The 16,852-nt window shown below is 34.0% G+C and overlaps 1 long non-coding RNA gene across 1 annotated transcript in view; it reads right to left on the bottom strand.

Moving 5' to 3' along the window:
• Positions 1–15,765, bottom strand: part of LOC104875258 — a 43,430-nt gene extending 27,665 nt beyond the window's left edge. Inside the window, exons 1-2 of the long non-coding RNA XR_784005.1 lie at positions 15,545–15,765; positions 348–518 (exon numbers count right to left, since the gene is read on the bottom strand). This is a non-coding gene — a long non-coding RNA (uncharacterized LOC104875258). The remainder of the gene's footprint in view (positions 1–347; positions 519–15,544) is intronic.
• Between the last annotated feature and the right edge of the window lie 1,087 nt (positions 15,766–16,852).

Raw genomic sequence — 16,852 nt, 5'->3', positions numbered from 1 at the left:
ATATATATATATAGGCAGATGTAAATATATCAGATGAAAAACAGTTGCAGGGTATGCATAGCACAATATTGGTGCACACTGGTATATGGTAACAGAGATGATGGTGATTGTGGCACTGTTTTTTATGTTTATGTAGTACACCATTTAATATATTCTAAAATAAATATGGAATAAATAAAAAACATGCAATTTTAATACATCGTTGCCTCAATTTTTAACATAAATTGTGTTAAATTTAAGGTACAACTTCCACTGAGGTGAGGGTTGGGTGGAAATAACTTAGAGAATGAATGGTAAAGTGTTCAATGCGTGAATCTCAGCACTGACTGAAACTTTCAACTGAGTACCTGGAGGGAGGGGTTGGGGATCAGTCAGCTCCATGAGCCAAGTAGGAGAATCAGTCAGGTGAGAAAGGAAAATTACTTCCCTCTGATTAGAAACTGAGAGCCATGGGAATTTGTTCTGCTGATGAGCAGACATGTAATATAATGGAGATCTTTTTTTCTTTCTGCTTTTGCCTAGAGAGAGAGAAACAGAAAAAAAAAAAAAAGTCTTATAACAGGGTAAGAGGAAATAGAGCAAGGACTTTCTAGGTGATTAGGAAAACCCGGAAAGCAGAAAGGATAACCATCTCTCTAATAGACTTAGGGAACTGCATGGAGGAAAACCACTAGCTGAAAACACATTCATAAAGTCTTTCACACCCAGCTGCCTTAGAATCCCCATGATGCTGTTATATAATTGACCTGAAAGGTTGTTTTGGTCTAAACTTATCTCCTAGAAGCAGCATGGTGTAATGGGAGAAGAATTAGCTTCGGATCCTGGCAGACCCGAGTTGATATAAGCCATTCCTATTGATAGCCTCGTACCAATTATTTAAACTCTGGAGATTCAGTTTTTTATTTTTTAGAGTGAAAAGTAAATACAATATCCCAAAAGCATTATATGGTAAACAAATAGAAGCACATTCTGTATATTTTGGTGCAGAACTTATTCAGAAAATTTTAGTTATAATCCAACATCTAAGAGTTTTCCTTATCATTTCTATTGATTCACTTTACTCTTTTTCTCCTGGGATTCTTTGCTCCTGCTCTTTTTAAATGTAATATTTACTCTTCTTAATCATACTGCCTCCCTCACCAATGCTTTCAGTTGCAGTAATTTAATAATGTGGTGATGTTTCCTCAGCTTTAGATGTGTGTTTTAACTCCTAATTGAATTTCTGTGTCCACTTGCAGACATCAGATCACTTCTTAAACTGCCTTTGTTCAATCCAGTAGTCTCCGGTTCAATTGGTGATGTTATTACGCACTATTTACAAAGCTATAATCAGATATTAGATCCTTTCTGTGCTTATCACTTCCAACTTGCTTCAAAAATAACACTTTTCATAACATTTAAAAGGTTGACCCATATCCAGGGCCTGGGATTTAGCTCAGTGATTTCAGTTTCCTGCCTGTTAAGGACAAGGTCCTAACTTAGGTCCCTGGTACTGGAATAAAAAAATTAAAAGGTAGACCCATTTCCAATCTCTTAGTTAAATCTACAGCGTCTTTATTATTGCTAATCTTTTGGAGAATCTTTTGGTCTTTCTCGCTAATCTATTATCAAAATTTATCATGGATTTTGTAAAAGTCAAAATTTGAAAAGCAAATAGAATTATGCTATGAAAAGATGTATTGGCTAAAAAATATGCATAAGCTAGACCTAGAAAGAAATGATATATGATTGTATTATGTTGTCTTGCAGTTAGAACTACACATTACTATAAGTTCTCATATCTTTCATCAAATGAGAATTATTATGATCTATAAATCATTGAAGCACAAACAAATAAGAAATGTTGCTGAGAATATGGAGAAAAAGAAATATTTATACACTGTTAATAGGAATGTAAATTAGTGAAATCATTATGGAAGCCAGTATACAGGTTTCTCAAAATCTAAAATAAAGCTGCAATATAACCGCCCTAGGTCACTCATGGGCATGTATTCACAGGAAATGAAACCAATAAATGAGAGATTAATGCACACTCATGTCTATTGAGGCAACTCTCAAAGTAGGAAAAATTATGGAATCAGTCTAAGTGTTAGCTACAGACAAATGGGTAAGGAAAATTTGAGAGATCCATCCTGACTGACTAGAGGCTGTGGCACTCAGGAGCACTGAGAAGACATGCATCAATAAATGCAGGTACTTAGAAATGCAAAGCAAACAAATACTCAAACATGGAACAGCAACTTGAAAGAGAAACCCATAAGATGAATTTAAGTATGGGGGTATTAAGAAAAAGAAACAGGGATTCCCCTTGAGCATGACACTACTTACACTTGAAGTCTGGTGAAAATGATATGATGAGTAAAGATCTGACTCCACTAGGGAAGAAGATGTGTATGGCAGTTGTAGACAGGCTGCTGAGATCTGTGCCAAGTCTAGTAACCACCATTCAGTGCCCACCTGCCTAAGTCTCTTCTTACTGGTAGAGGTAAATCAATGTGCATGATATTTACACATTAGGACAGTATAGAAATTAAAAACATCATTCAGAGGACAATAACTGAGCTAGAACTGTGGGACCCTTAGGAAATAAAGAAACAAGGGCACTGTCCTGATTAGAGACATGGAACCAAACACTGAGAGATTCATGATTCAGTGAGTTAAAGAGCTGGGCAATTGCTGTGACCAAGAGGAGTAGAAAAGACACTGGAGCAGGGTCTACATACATACTCTCCCAACTGCTTCACCAAAAACTGGTGAGTTCTGTGTCTACCCCAGGATATCCTGCCCACATTAAACACTGAAAAGCTCAGTGTCCATACCAGCCAAAAGCTGCTGAGCTCGGAGAACCCTGGGCACCACTGAGTTTGCAGGCTGGGTAGAGGATTTTCATAGGTTGTTCACAAAGAGTTTGATACAAACAGAGAATTGAAGACTAACAGTGTGGTCTCAGGGGATGCACAGGGGATTGAGCATCACCTGGAGAGGTCTAGAAAATCTATATGAGTTGCAGAGACTATTGTGGAAGAAAGAGGACAGAGATGTAGAAGGCTCCTTTACAAATCAGCAGAAGTCCAGATAATTGACCAGCCACAGTGGCACTTTGCACTCCATGACACAATTGAAGGTATCCACACAACCTCTGGATAGCCATGCTTACAGGAGTGTAACTGAAACCAAGCAGAACACTGCCTGTAGAGGGATTGAGAAGGAGGATCAATGTCCTGAGCCCCAGGCTTCTTCACTTATTGAGAGGCAAGAAAAAAAAATAGGAAAGGAAACACTGCCAGCAGCTGTAGAGAGATCCAACCTCCTGGAATCAGCCCTCCACACCCACTGCAAATCAAAGTTTCTCCACTTGGGAAGACAGGAGGAGCACTGATAAAATTCTGATTGTGGTTTGACTAGAACTGAGAGAACTCTTTATTTCTGCATTTTCTTGTATTCATCATTGGTATCTGTGCTGACTAATTTCATTTTTTCTCTTCCATTTCTTTTCATTTTTTCCTTTCACTGAACACTTGATTGATATGTGTTTGGTTCTACAGATGCAAATAGAACTAGCAGTGATTATTCCAGTAATTAGTGACCACAATTAATCCTATCATGTTAAATAGGTCAAAAATATGTGGAAATACAAAAGTAATGAAAAACAAGATCCGATCAGAGGGAAACAGACACTAACTAAGGAAATCTCCTCAATAGCAATAGAATCCTTCTACTTTAAGTGATCCTCAACATTCAGTACAAAATAACAGCAAACAAGGTAGCAGAGTGTCTCCCCAAACTCTCAACTACTCAAGAACTGATCTTACAGCTAGTAAAGGAACAGAAGTCATGGACCAAGAACTAAAAAAAACAATGGTTAAAAATTTTGAATAGATCAAGGAAGAAACAATAAATCCATAAGTTAATGAGTCCTAAAAGGATCTAAATTAAAAAAATGTTTAAGGAGATTAAAGAAGACACAAACAAAAAAGCTGATTATTTTAAACTACGAAAATAATCAGAAATCCAGCATATAATAAATTACATTGGAAGAATGAGCAGCAAGAACAACCAATGTGAGGAGAAAACATAGGAACTAGATTACAAGGTTAATGTCATAGATCATCTCCTAAGAAGTGCCCTAAAGACAACAAGAAACTTGAAATCTGAATCCAACAGATGTGAGATGTGGAAAAACCATCACCATTACTGAGAATTATGAAAGTTAAGGAAATATTTTAAAATGATACAAAATGTATAAAAATACAGTCACTGAAATCATATCACAAAATATCCCAAATCTAAGTAATCAATAAAACATCCAGATAAAAGAGGCTGATAATCCTAAGCAGACATGACCAAAAAAAACAAAAAACAACAAACCAAAACACAAAAAGCATCTTCATGACACACCAGAGTTAAAATCCTGTAAGTTCAGTACAAAGAGATAATATTAAAGCTTTTTAAAGAGACACATCAGGTAACTTATGAAGGAAAGCTATTGCAACAACAACAGGTTTGTCATTACAAACTTTAAAGTACAGGAGAGCTTGGAACAAAGTGTTTCAAGACTTAAATGAAAATAATTGCCAACTAAGACTATTGTATCCTCCAAAATTATCATGAAAATTAACAAGTAAAAATTTTATGAGAAAGATAATTTAAATGAGCTCATGACTACCAATCCAGCATTGTAGAAAATAATCAAAGGAATCTTAGACAAAGAGAATGAAATCAAGATTGCAAAAATGCCAAAGAAATGAATGTCTAACTGGCAGTAAAAAATAAAAATTAGAAAGGAATTAACAATGGAAAATAATTACAACAGGATCCAGTTTAAAAAAAAAAACTTTTAGTAATAACTCTCAATGTAAATGGTCTTTACTCCCCAATCAAAAGACCTAGACTTTTGGTATATTGGACCAAATGCAATACCCAAATATATGTTTCCTACAAATGACACATCTCACCCATAAAGAAACACATAAACTGAAAGTAAAAGAATGGAAAATATTACTACATGCAAAAGGAGCCTGAGAGCAAGGAAGAGTAGCTATGCTATATTCTGATAAAGTGGATTTCAAGTCAAAACTGATCAGAGGAGACCTAGAAGGTTATTTATTACATACTGATAAGGGGAACAATTCAGCAGAAAATGATAATAATTGTGAATACATATGCACCGAATGTTGATGCACCCAACTCCCTACAACAAATATTACCAGACCTGCCAAGCGCAGTGGCAGACATCTGTAATTTCAGCACTTGAGTGGCTGAGGCAAGAGGATCAATGTGTGTTCAAGGCCAGCTTGGGCTACACAGTGAATTAAATTTCAGCCTGAACCAAACTTTACAGAAACAAATGATACCAGTGGACATCAAAGGTCAGATAATCATGAATACAATCATACTTGTGTTAATTCAAATTGGCATTCTTATAAATAGCTTAACCAGGAAAAATTTAACAAATAAATATCAGACTTGAAGTACAACGTCAAACAGATGAACTGCACAGATATCTATAGTGTTTAATCCGACAATGCAACAGACATTATTCTTATCAGTATATAGAACTTTTTCCAAAACAGAACACATCAGAGGTCATATAACTTGCTTAACATATAAAAAATTAAAATAATCTTCTGCATACAGTTGTAACATATTGAAATGAAATTAGAAATCAACAACAAAAGGAATCACAAAAACTACACAAACACATAGAGATCCAATAATACATACTATACTAATCAGTGAGGTACAGAACATCAAGGAAATCTAAGAAGTTCCAGGAATCAAGTGATAATGGCAGCACAACTTATTAAAACTCATGGAACCAATGAAAGGAATTCTAAGGAAATTTATAGCTATGACTGGTCACATTAAAAAAGTGATTTAAAACAAATAAAGTAATATACATCTTAAGTTCCTAGAAAAACAAGGGCAATTCTGATCTGAACACCTTAGAAGGAAAGAAATTATAAATATCAGTGGAAATCAAGGAAATAGATGTTAAAATACATAGGATGATGTATCAGAGAGTTGGTTCATTGACCATATAATAAACAAAATTGAAAAACGTCAAACTTGTGAAAATGAAGAAAAGATTCATGCAGTCGAGTGAGAAATGAAAAAGGTCAAATCACAAGAATGCCACTGAGATCCAGGAGATTATAAGAAACATATATACTCATGTTGATAGCAGCATGATTCACAATAGCTCAATCTTAGAAGTGTCCTTTAGACCCATCAATGAATGAAAGTAATTTTATATATACACACAATGGAGTACTACTCGAGCATCAAGAATAATAAATTTAAATCATTTGTAGGAAAGAGAATGAATTTTGAGACTATAGTACTAAGTGAAATTAATCAGACACAGAAAGACGGATATCACATTGATTTTCTAATATGATAAACCCAAAATATAAATATTTTTTAAAAAACAAAATAAAAAATAGATGGTAGTAGATAGGGAAGGAGAATTAGAGTTGGAAAGGGGATTTAAGGATGCATAGAGAGGGAGGGGAAGGGAGAGAGAAAAAATGATGAAGAGGTGATGTGTATAAGTACCAATTATATGTATGCGTAACAGTTCCCCAAATAAATGTAATTGTTTTGTATATGGTAATAAAAAGCAGAAAATAAATGTATCCCCAATAGAGTATTATTCAGCCATAAAGAAGAGTGAAATCCTGATATTTGCAGGAATATAGATGAAAATGGGGGACAGTATATCAAGTGAAACAAGTCAGACACAGAAAAATAAATACGGTATTTTTGCTTTCTTTTGTTGAAATGAAAAAAACAAAGAAAATAAAGACCTGAAATAGAATGAAGATATTAGAGATCAGAATGGGGACTGAGCAGAGGACAGATAGAGAAAAGGTGGAAGAATGTAGAAAAAAAATGGGTGTGTACAAGATAAATGCAAATTATACCATATATGTAAGTTTCATGGAGAGTCCAGTAATTTTTATAAATACTAGGAGTTAATACTTATATAAAAAATAAGTGCATCATACCTTTAGCTCTTGCTTCAAATCCCTCCAACTTTCTCGGCTGTTTTTAACAGTAGTATAGTTACATTGGACCTACTAGGATGGCTAAGATAATCTTATCTTTAAGTCAACTGATTAATAAGCTTAAATATATTTATACAATTCCCTTTGTCAGGTAATATAACATACAGATAAATACATATGGCAAACTTCACAGCCAACAAGATTCTGCCAGCCACAATGAATGTAAGGCACATGTTAAGCACAGAAGAATATGAATATATTACACTATCATTGCAAATGGATAAATAAGGGGAAGTTGGAAACAACTATTCAACACTATTAAGATGTATGTAAATTACCTGCTTTTTCACAAGGACCCGAGTTCAATCCTCGGTACCAAAAAAAAAAAAAAATTACCTTCTTTTTTATTTATAAAAATTTTCTAGTTATGTTATTTGTAATAAACAACATTATAAAAATACTAACAAGATATATAGGGTTAAAATACAACGGCAATGTGTTTAGTAGTAAAAGTAACTACGTTTATTAACAATAGTTGAAAGATTTCTCTTAATTAGAAAAGTTTATATTATTTTTCATTATACTGGGTGATGATAAATGATTAATTTGTCAAAATCATCCATTAAGTTAAATATTACTTTTTTTAGCTGAAACATAAATCTTTTTAGAAATATGAAATAATATTTTAGTGCCAATGAAAAACTGCACTCATATATTAACTCGGTTTATTTTATTTTTATTTTTTAGTTTATTGGTACATTTTAGGTATGCAGTACAGTTACATTCATTATTGGGGTCTTGTACCTTTACATGACAGGTCTCGGTTCTCATTTTTTCCCCTTGTCCCTGCCCTCCCTCACCCCCTGCTACTCTCCCCATTTACAAACACTTTATTTCCATTTTTTCATATTTTCTTCTTTTCCCTTATTACGTTTCCCCTACCCTTCCCCCATTAACTCAGTTTAAATACACCGGAAAGAGAATGGGAGAGAGCCTGATATTTTGTACCTAAGAGCACAGTGATACCTAAGTAAGCAAAAGGAATATCCAACAACTACTGTGCAGTGTGCCACTGATTTATTTTTCTCAACTTTCATCTCTAAATTCTTTAATTCCCAGTCTGTTTCTTAATCAATAGAAAATACGGGTTTAGCTCAGTGGCGCCTGCCTGCCTCGCAAGCACAGGGTTTTGAGTTCATCCCTAGTACGGGGTGTGCGTGCGTGTGTGTGTGCGTGTGTGTGTGTGTGTGTATTTTCAAGTCAATAGGTTAATCTGAAAACCTTCAAAATGAAATTTAGTGTATAAGTGATGTAAAACAGCATCATAAAATAGGATAAAATATTAAAGTATTTTCAACGGTAGACATAAACAGCTTTCCAAATGGAAGTGGAAGTAGCTGGATCACACTCAGCAAAAATGATAACTTTTTTACATTGTAAATAATCTCTGAAATAATACCTGAAGAAGTACAGAGCCCTTGGGATGTGTGTGACAGCATATGTGTGAACAGATTTTAAAATAACGTATTTTAAGTAAATTTAAATACTTTCAACACCTTTCCCTCTCTTTCTCCTTCTCCAACATATAAATACATTCTGAGTCTTGTATAAAAATAATGCAAATGCCATTCCATGTGTCTAAAATTTACTGGATCATGCATTGGATCATGATGGGTGAGGTTTATTTCCTAAGTTTTTTGGAATGGTGGATTTGTATGGTAGATTATGAGAGGACAGGAACTGATACTCTGTGATGTAACTGGAAAGAAGCAAGAAGGCCTTTTTGCACATTATTTACACATTGCTCCTATGAAGCCAATGACTCTGAGTCTATTAATTTTATGCGAGTCTAGCTATCTGACTCTGTAGAATTAAAAAAATATATATATATATAAAAATAAAAGAAACTATGTGAAATACACTGTTTCAATTTTAATGTGTCACATGATTCAAAGTAGTGTAGAAATCTACTTTTATTTTGAACTGTAAAAAGTGTATCTCTAGATGTACTATTATCTCATTTATCATGTAATTATTTTGTTTATCTTTATAGATGTCATTTATCCTTATATTACTTGTAAGGTAAACATATAATGAACTTGAAAGATAAAAGTAGATAAAAATCATAACAATGAGATGTAAAATTTATTTTAACCAGGCAATGTTTTTAGCTTTAAAATTATCTTTTCTCAATTGTTTCAATCACATGAATTTTAAAGCTCCAATGAAGAGATTAGAAATAAAAAAGCAAGCACTCATATTACAAAGGTACCTCTGAAATCTCCTTTAAACAAACTGTTAAAAATGAAAATGTATATAGAGTAAAAAATAGCTACTTTCTTACATAGCAATATGATCAAATATTGGGATGATCAATCAAAATCAAGAAATTATTAAAATTATATAATAAAATAAAACAAAAATAATAATTTAGATTTATAGATGAGATAAAGAAATATTTCCAGTAATTATATTTGCTTTTGGTCACATGTATTATGGCTATAATACTGCAACATTTAACCTGTCTTTGCTTCAATTACATATAATTAATAAGGGAAGGGTATATTAATTTTTGTCAACTTTGTAATTTCCTTTTCATCTATATATATCTTCTTTAGCAAATATTTAAAACTTTTCATATGCTAGATTCTGAAAATAAAGATATCTATGATCTAATGGTCATTGGAATACTAAGTCAAATAAATAACTTCACAAACTCTGTGTGTGGAGAGATATAAAATATGAAGAGTAAAGGAAATACATCAGGAAGTTGACATATAGACTATAACTGCTTGAAATAGTTCAGTTACACTGAGAATACATATCATACCAAGCATGAATTAGTAAATGGACAGATGATTGAAATATCACACATTGGCATGTTTTGAATAAAGATAATGTTTATAGAAGGTCATTAGGTCCTGATCTTCTAGTAGAAGTAATGCACAATATTATCAACATTTTGACTTACAAATAAACAGGAACTGTTCAGTCAAGGTCCACACAATAATTAGGCAATGTAAAGATGAAGTAAAATGATTAAATAAAACAATGCTATTTACTGGATTTTGTTGTTCAAATATATACCTTAAATACATTTGTACACGGACATTTTGAGTATTATGTTATGAAGTGGTATATATGGGCCAGGGATTTAGCTGAGAGGTGCCGCTGCCTGCCTTGAAAGTGCAAGGTCCCAAGTTCTATCCCTGGTACAAAAAAACAAAAAGAGATGTATTAGTTACCTTCATGTTGTTGAACAAAACACTTGACTTAAAGGATGAAAAGTTCCTTTTGGCTCACAATTTCAGACTTTCTGTCCATGGTCAGCTAACTAGAGGCGGAAACATCACTATGGAAGAACATGGTGAATGAAACTTTTGCACTTCATGGCGTCCAGGAAGTAGACAGAAAAGAACCAAAGAATCAGTTGTCAAGGAGAAGATCTAGTGGCCAAATCATTCCCCCATAAGCCATCTAGCCACACCCAGAAGTGTGCTTTACTAAACTACTACACATGTCCAAAGCCAATGAAGCTAGCCATAAACACTAGCTTTTACAAGAGATAGTGTAGTTCAATGTCTTTGATTCAAATAAACATATTAAGATGTATAAGTATTAACGTGTCTAAAGTTTCAATTTTCACTTTAAAAATAAAATTTGAAAATAGATTCTTATAAACCTTAGTGTAACAGGAATTTAGATCTGTTCAAGTTTTTTTTTAAATAATATTCTGTAAATTTGAGATTTACATGGACACAACTAAGAGGCAGACAGGAATATAAGAATAGTAGAGGCTGCTTGGATCCATAGAAGTAGGGCCAAAAAATGACAATACATAATAAAGTTAGAATGTAATAGGGAAGTGAACAATTAAGCACCAATATAAGTCTAAAAATAGAATAATAAATCCTAGAATAATGCATGTCAAGTGTCTAGCAACTATATTTCTGGACTGTGGCAAGTCAATTAATGAGGGAGGCAGGAAAGTTGGCAAGTAATGCATTATAATTATCAATCAATAAGTGTAATGAATGCATTGATCAAAGTCTAAATATCTCCTGAGTTAAATAAAAGCCATAATGGAACTATAATTACTGGTATTGGTGGATTCCCAGAAGAATTTTTTCAAGGTCGATCACAATATTGAAATGGAAAATTATAGGCAAATAGCCCAATTAAGGACATTTGTAAGTTTGAGATAAAGGTTGGTGAAAGACAGCCAAGTCAGTAAGAGATAAGAATTGTCCATGGTTATTAGATAATAAGATTCTAATTAGACAATGTTTTATGTTGGTATTAAAACATAACCAAGGTACAAAAAAATCCATAATTTAAGGAACATGAAACCATAAAAGGATACTCTTGCTTAGTTGGATAGACCTATATGTTTAGTATGTTAAATATATAGTGTCACACACTAGACATATATAATTTTTTATAAATACATATATATTTTATGAAGAATATATACATCTATAATTGTTATGTTTTTATGTCTCAAAAGGAAATAAAATAACTGACAACAATAAGTGAAGAGAACAATAGAATACATAAATATTACTTTAAAGTTTAGTGGTGAACCTAAAAAGGAGCAAAATATTGATACATTTTTTAATTTACACGGTTCAGGTTCGTTGTTTTAAAAATAGTCCTTACTACTCTTTGATGCGTCAAAGTTATTGATTAAATTAGATTTGGTTTCCTTTAGGATGCCTCAAACCAATTTAGTTGGTTAGGCTTAAGTGTTTTTGTGGACAAGGTAACTCTTCTTCGTGTCAGTTACAGGGAATTGCAATGATTTTTGTGAGCACTGTAAAAAGTGTCATTTAGAATTTGTTCCATGCCAGGCATGGCTATTGTCTTCAACCCCTGCTGTGACATCTCGTTTGTTCAGGGGTGTCCTTATCACCTTTCCTCATTTAAACTCAGTAATTATGGTCCTTGGGAAAGATAACTTTCCCAAACAATTCCAGATACTTCAAAGCTTAGTAACTCCCTAATTTTTTAGCCCCAACAATGACGAAAGCATATTCATTATAGGATTACTATGGCTTTATAAGGAAGCATGAACTCGAGTATAATGAACAGTCATTCACTATTTAATGACAGGGATCCAACCCTTTGATTAGGTCATTAAATGAATTGGTCTCTAAATGAGAAATTGTATATACTATGTACATTACAATATTCATATATGTGTGTGTGTGTGTGTGTGTGTGTGATGTGTGTGTCATATATAATATACACATATTTTCTTAAAATTATGCAGCTTTTCTCAGAGCTGGATTGCACTCCAGCTTGTATTTTATTTGTTCCCCCTTGTGGCAAAACTCTGCATAATCCATGTTTACTGATTTTTATTTCTTACTTCCTTTAACCTCTTCAATGCATGCTGGACTGGTGTAATCCCCATAAATTCCATTGTCCATCAGTTTTGTCTTGATAGCTTGTCCCTTCCCAGTCTGCCTCTGCTGCCTGCTATAAAAAGTCAAGCTCATAGCCACATCTTTTCTGTAAATTCTCCTGCCTTGAAACACATTTTCTTGGTTCCCTATTGTGTGTGGGACCTCCTATCCCAGTAACTGTTTCCTCTAGCTTCCCCTACTAATACTATACTCTTAGTAATTTAAATGCTGAGAAACTCCAGGACTCAGATGATGGCTTCTTACTCAATCTTTGGAGAAGAAATCTCTAGAAGAACTCTCACTTGGAGAATTTATTTAGTGGTGACATTTTCTGTCATTCACTTCCCAAGTCTACAGCTTATTACCTGGTAATTTCCTGAAATCCAGATGCTATTGTGCACTATTATTTAGTAGCTCTGTTGGATATTGTATAAGTAACTATATCCTAGATGCCAAACATGACTATTGAATTTATTCCCTAAATCTTTTGCTCTCCAGTCTTTCCAGAAATAATAATCATAATAAATATAATTAACTTTATTAAAATTTATAAAAATAGCGTTACCATAGTAGCAATGAAATATGGTATGCATATCTATGTTTCACAGCAAGATTACTCTTTCACCCTCAAAAATTTTCCTGTTTTTTCTTCATCTCTACCATCACTACCCAAGTCCTGTCATTGAATGTCCACTGTTCACACTGCACCAGAATGGCCTTCTAAATATACATCAGGTCATATTCGTCCACTGCACTGGATTCATCAATAATCTCTTAAGCATTTAGAAGTAAAAGTGATGCCTTTAAAGGGTCTTTTAGCCTTCCACACTATTTATTTCTTCTTAGAGTTATCTTATCCACATCCCTAAATATGACCGAGTTACCTTGTTCTGTTTTTTATTCTAGCCATACTCTGCCCACAGGAGAAGCCAATAGCCAGATATATCTTAGTTATGCAGTTTTAATTTAATAAAATAATCTGTTTTTAGAAAATGAGTGGAGAGCATTATAAGTCAAGGTAAGAGAATATACTTCACTACCATTTTTAATTTCATTACTTTTGAGCAATTTGTCACTCTCTGAAATTGTTATTAATTTGCTGCTTTTTTTTTCTGTTTTTTTTCTCCCTAAGGGGAATACATTTATTAGGGGAAAAAGAAGATTTTCAGTTTTGCTCATCATGGAAGCCAGCATCTAGACAACTAATCTACAGAATGCACTTCATAAGCAATAAAGAAAATCAATGACTGAACATTATTTTAAATATATTATTCTAAAGTAATCAAAATTTTTCTAGAATATGAAGGATTTTAACACTGATTTATTCTTTGTAAGTTTCTTCAAAAAATTGGCAAACTAAATGAGAAATAAATGAGTACATCCAGTGATTTCTACAATTTCTTACAAACTGTCAACAAAGAAAGTGATTATAACAACAAATCATGGATTCTAAATCCAATAATTAGGTTTGTGTCATTGAACTTTGAAGAATGATTTTTTTGTGTGTGTGTGATTTCTTAACAGTAGTATATTTTTCCCAGAGTTATTCTTAGACATTATGTCTCAGCTCCTTTACAATCCTGGCTGCCTTTAACCGCCACTATCAGTAGCATCTGCTACTTTTTTACTTACTTTCCCTTTCTAGAAAATCTCGCATTAAAAGTTTTTCATATAATTGTCTCCCCAGAGTGCCTGGACAATCTGCGCGTTTCCTCCTCTCATGCAATCGGTGTCTACTTCACCATACTTGCACTCACACTACTGATTTCTTTCAACCTCGGTGCCAGTGACTTTTGCACAGATCATTACCTGCACTGGGAGGCCCTCCTTAGGATGCTATGCAGCACATTTGGGATCCTCACACTACATACCAATAGTAAATTTGCCATGGGCTTGGCATGTCCTTTGTAAATTTTACTTTACCTTTGTCTGGCATTGTAAATTCTATAGGAAAGCCAAACTTAAATATTAAGACAATATCTGATAGAGTCATCTATTTCGGGATCAAACAAATAAGAGAAACAGAGGTCATAAGACCCTCAATCAGTGGTCTTTCTTTAGATTGATAGAACATGGAACATCTAGGGACTATTAGTTAAGATCATATACATCAAAGAAATGGACCTCTTCAGGATTAATGATTACTGTAGTCCACCCACGCATGGCTAAAAATGTAATCATCTTTAAATTTCCCTTAAGAGGTTTTCACTTTCAGTTATTAGCTAATGGTCCTTAGTCTGGCCGCCTTATGTCAACTAGCTCACTCGCTACAATGAAGTTCTTTCTTTACTATCACCTTGATTCTTGACTAATTTATTTCCACTGTGCAAGGAGCAGTCTGTGCCTTTATGTCATCCTAGTAGCAGTGCTTTCTCTAATTGTGACAACTAGTTTGTCTAACCCTTCTCTTTCAAGTAGAGATTCACACATCTACTGGCCATCTCACAAAAGCCAAGTTGCTAGAAAATATCTTCTCCCTCATATTTCAGGAACAGATTGTACTTTTTTTCAGCTACCCATCTGTTTTTTGGTGTTGTTTTCAAAGGAAAATGATCCTTGTGGTCTGGGTCTAGACATCACACCAAAGACTCATGCTGTCATAGAGCTTGTTGGTAGTTGGTTTGATGTAGAGTGTGTGATTCTGGAAGTAAGGGTGTGTGATTACTAAATCATTATTGATTTGGCACTATCCTAATCCCTGAAGTCTGGATAAGATAAAGGGGGCAGAAACATGCTCTTAAGTTTCCCTTGTTGCTTTGCTACCTTTAGACCACCATGAACTGTCTCTCCTCTGCAATGTCTTTTTGTCAAGTGCCACTCTGCCTTGGATCAAGCCAATTATGAACTGAAACCTTTACAGACTATGAGCTAAATACTTTCCCTTTTAATTTGGAGTGTTGTGCATTTTATCTCAGCAAAAAAGAAAAGTAACTAAGACAATGACACAGTAACTTAATGAGAAATCCTGTTTTTCTTTTTTGCTTTCTGTATTCATATTAGGAAATCCTGTCACCAATAAATTCAATGTTAACTTCTGTTTTCTAAGGAAAAATTACCCAAAGCCCCAGTTAAGTCATGAGATTTAGCCCATCCTGATAGACCTATTCTTTTCTTTGGCAGTCTTACCTTAGCAAGTCTTATTTCTTTGTAGTCCTATTTCTGACAATATTCACTTATTTTTTTTTTATAAAACCAGTAACTTTCCATTCCGTAGGCTCAGTTTTCTCCCAGTTGCATGATTCATCTTGATTTAAAGCTGTTATATTTCCCTTGCCGTAAGGTGGCTGCCACATGCAATAGCAGCCTCCATGTTAAAGTATGACTTCTCCCGACAAGGGACAGGCTTCTTCCCGTCATACTTCTTCTCCCACCAAAAGAGTAACCTGATAGTGCTATGTCCCAGCAGCTAGTGATGTCACAAGCCCCTCCTAGGGATGTCACAGGCTCCTCCAATCTCTCAATACTACCTCACTCAATTCCACACCAGTTCAGGCTAATTCCACCCCACTCCTATAAAACACTCTCCTTGTTCTGCTTTGTTCTCTCTCCTTTGTTTGGAGCCAACCCAGCAGATCCTCCCCATAATAAAGGCTTGTTATGGTCCTGGTCTGGTATTAGTTTTGGGCTCTTTTTACCTAACAAAAGCATGCATCACTTTATGAATAACTTTAAGCCAGAATGTGGGGCTCCTCTATCTGTAGGCTTATCAGGAACACATTAACCGTGGCTCATTTATCTCACATTTGTACACCACACAGAACGTTTTTTTATACCCTCTTTTTTTTTTCTTTCATTGAGTTTATTGGTACATTTTAGATATACAGTACAATTACATTTATCATTGGGAACTTGTACCTTCACATATAGATCTTGGTTCTCATGTTTTTCCTATACTCCTGCTCTCCCTTCACCCCCCCTCCCTTCCCTATTTACAAAAACTTTATTTCCATTTTTTTATTTTCTCTTATGTTTTCCCTTATTTCCTTTCCCCTACCCTTCTCACTTCCCCTACAACTTTAGCCCTTCATACTATATTTGCTTCTAGACCTTCATCTTAGAATCTGATTTAATTTTGACTGCTCATTGTCAAAAATCCTTTTCTAGTAACCTATATTTCTGGATAAACATTTAACTTGCTAATGGTCTTTTACTATAAGTATGGCCCTTTCCCTGACACCATATCTTCCTGTTTGAACACTTACCTCCTTAATATAGTTAAAGAGGTAAGACTTGAAGTTTTGCCTTAATGTGAGTCAAATGTCAGCACACTTCAGGCTTCAAAATGATGCTATAAGTAGGCAAATCTAAAGGATTATTTTGTGCTTTCTTTCTTCAATGACATAATATTGTAAGGACCCAGATATGTTTCAAATATATTTCAAAATTATGGCAACTGTTTTCACATATAATATATTCATAATATAATATATTAAC

The sequence above is a fragment of the Fukomys damarensis genome, unplaced genomic scaffold, assembly GCF_012274545.1.
Source record: "Fukomys damarensis isolate Sample0158 unplaced genomic scaffold, DMR_v1.0_HiC HiC_scaffold_30, whole genome shotgun sequence".
Taxonomy (NCBI): domain Eukaryota; kingdom Metazoa; phylum Chordata; class Mammalia; order Rodentia; family Bathyergidae; genus Fukomys; species Fukomys damarensis.
Note: the sequence above shows the minus strand (reverse complement) of the source record. Positions and strands in the feature narration are given on the sequence as shown.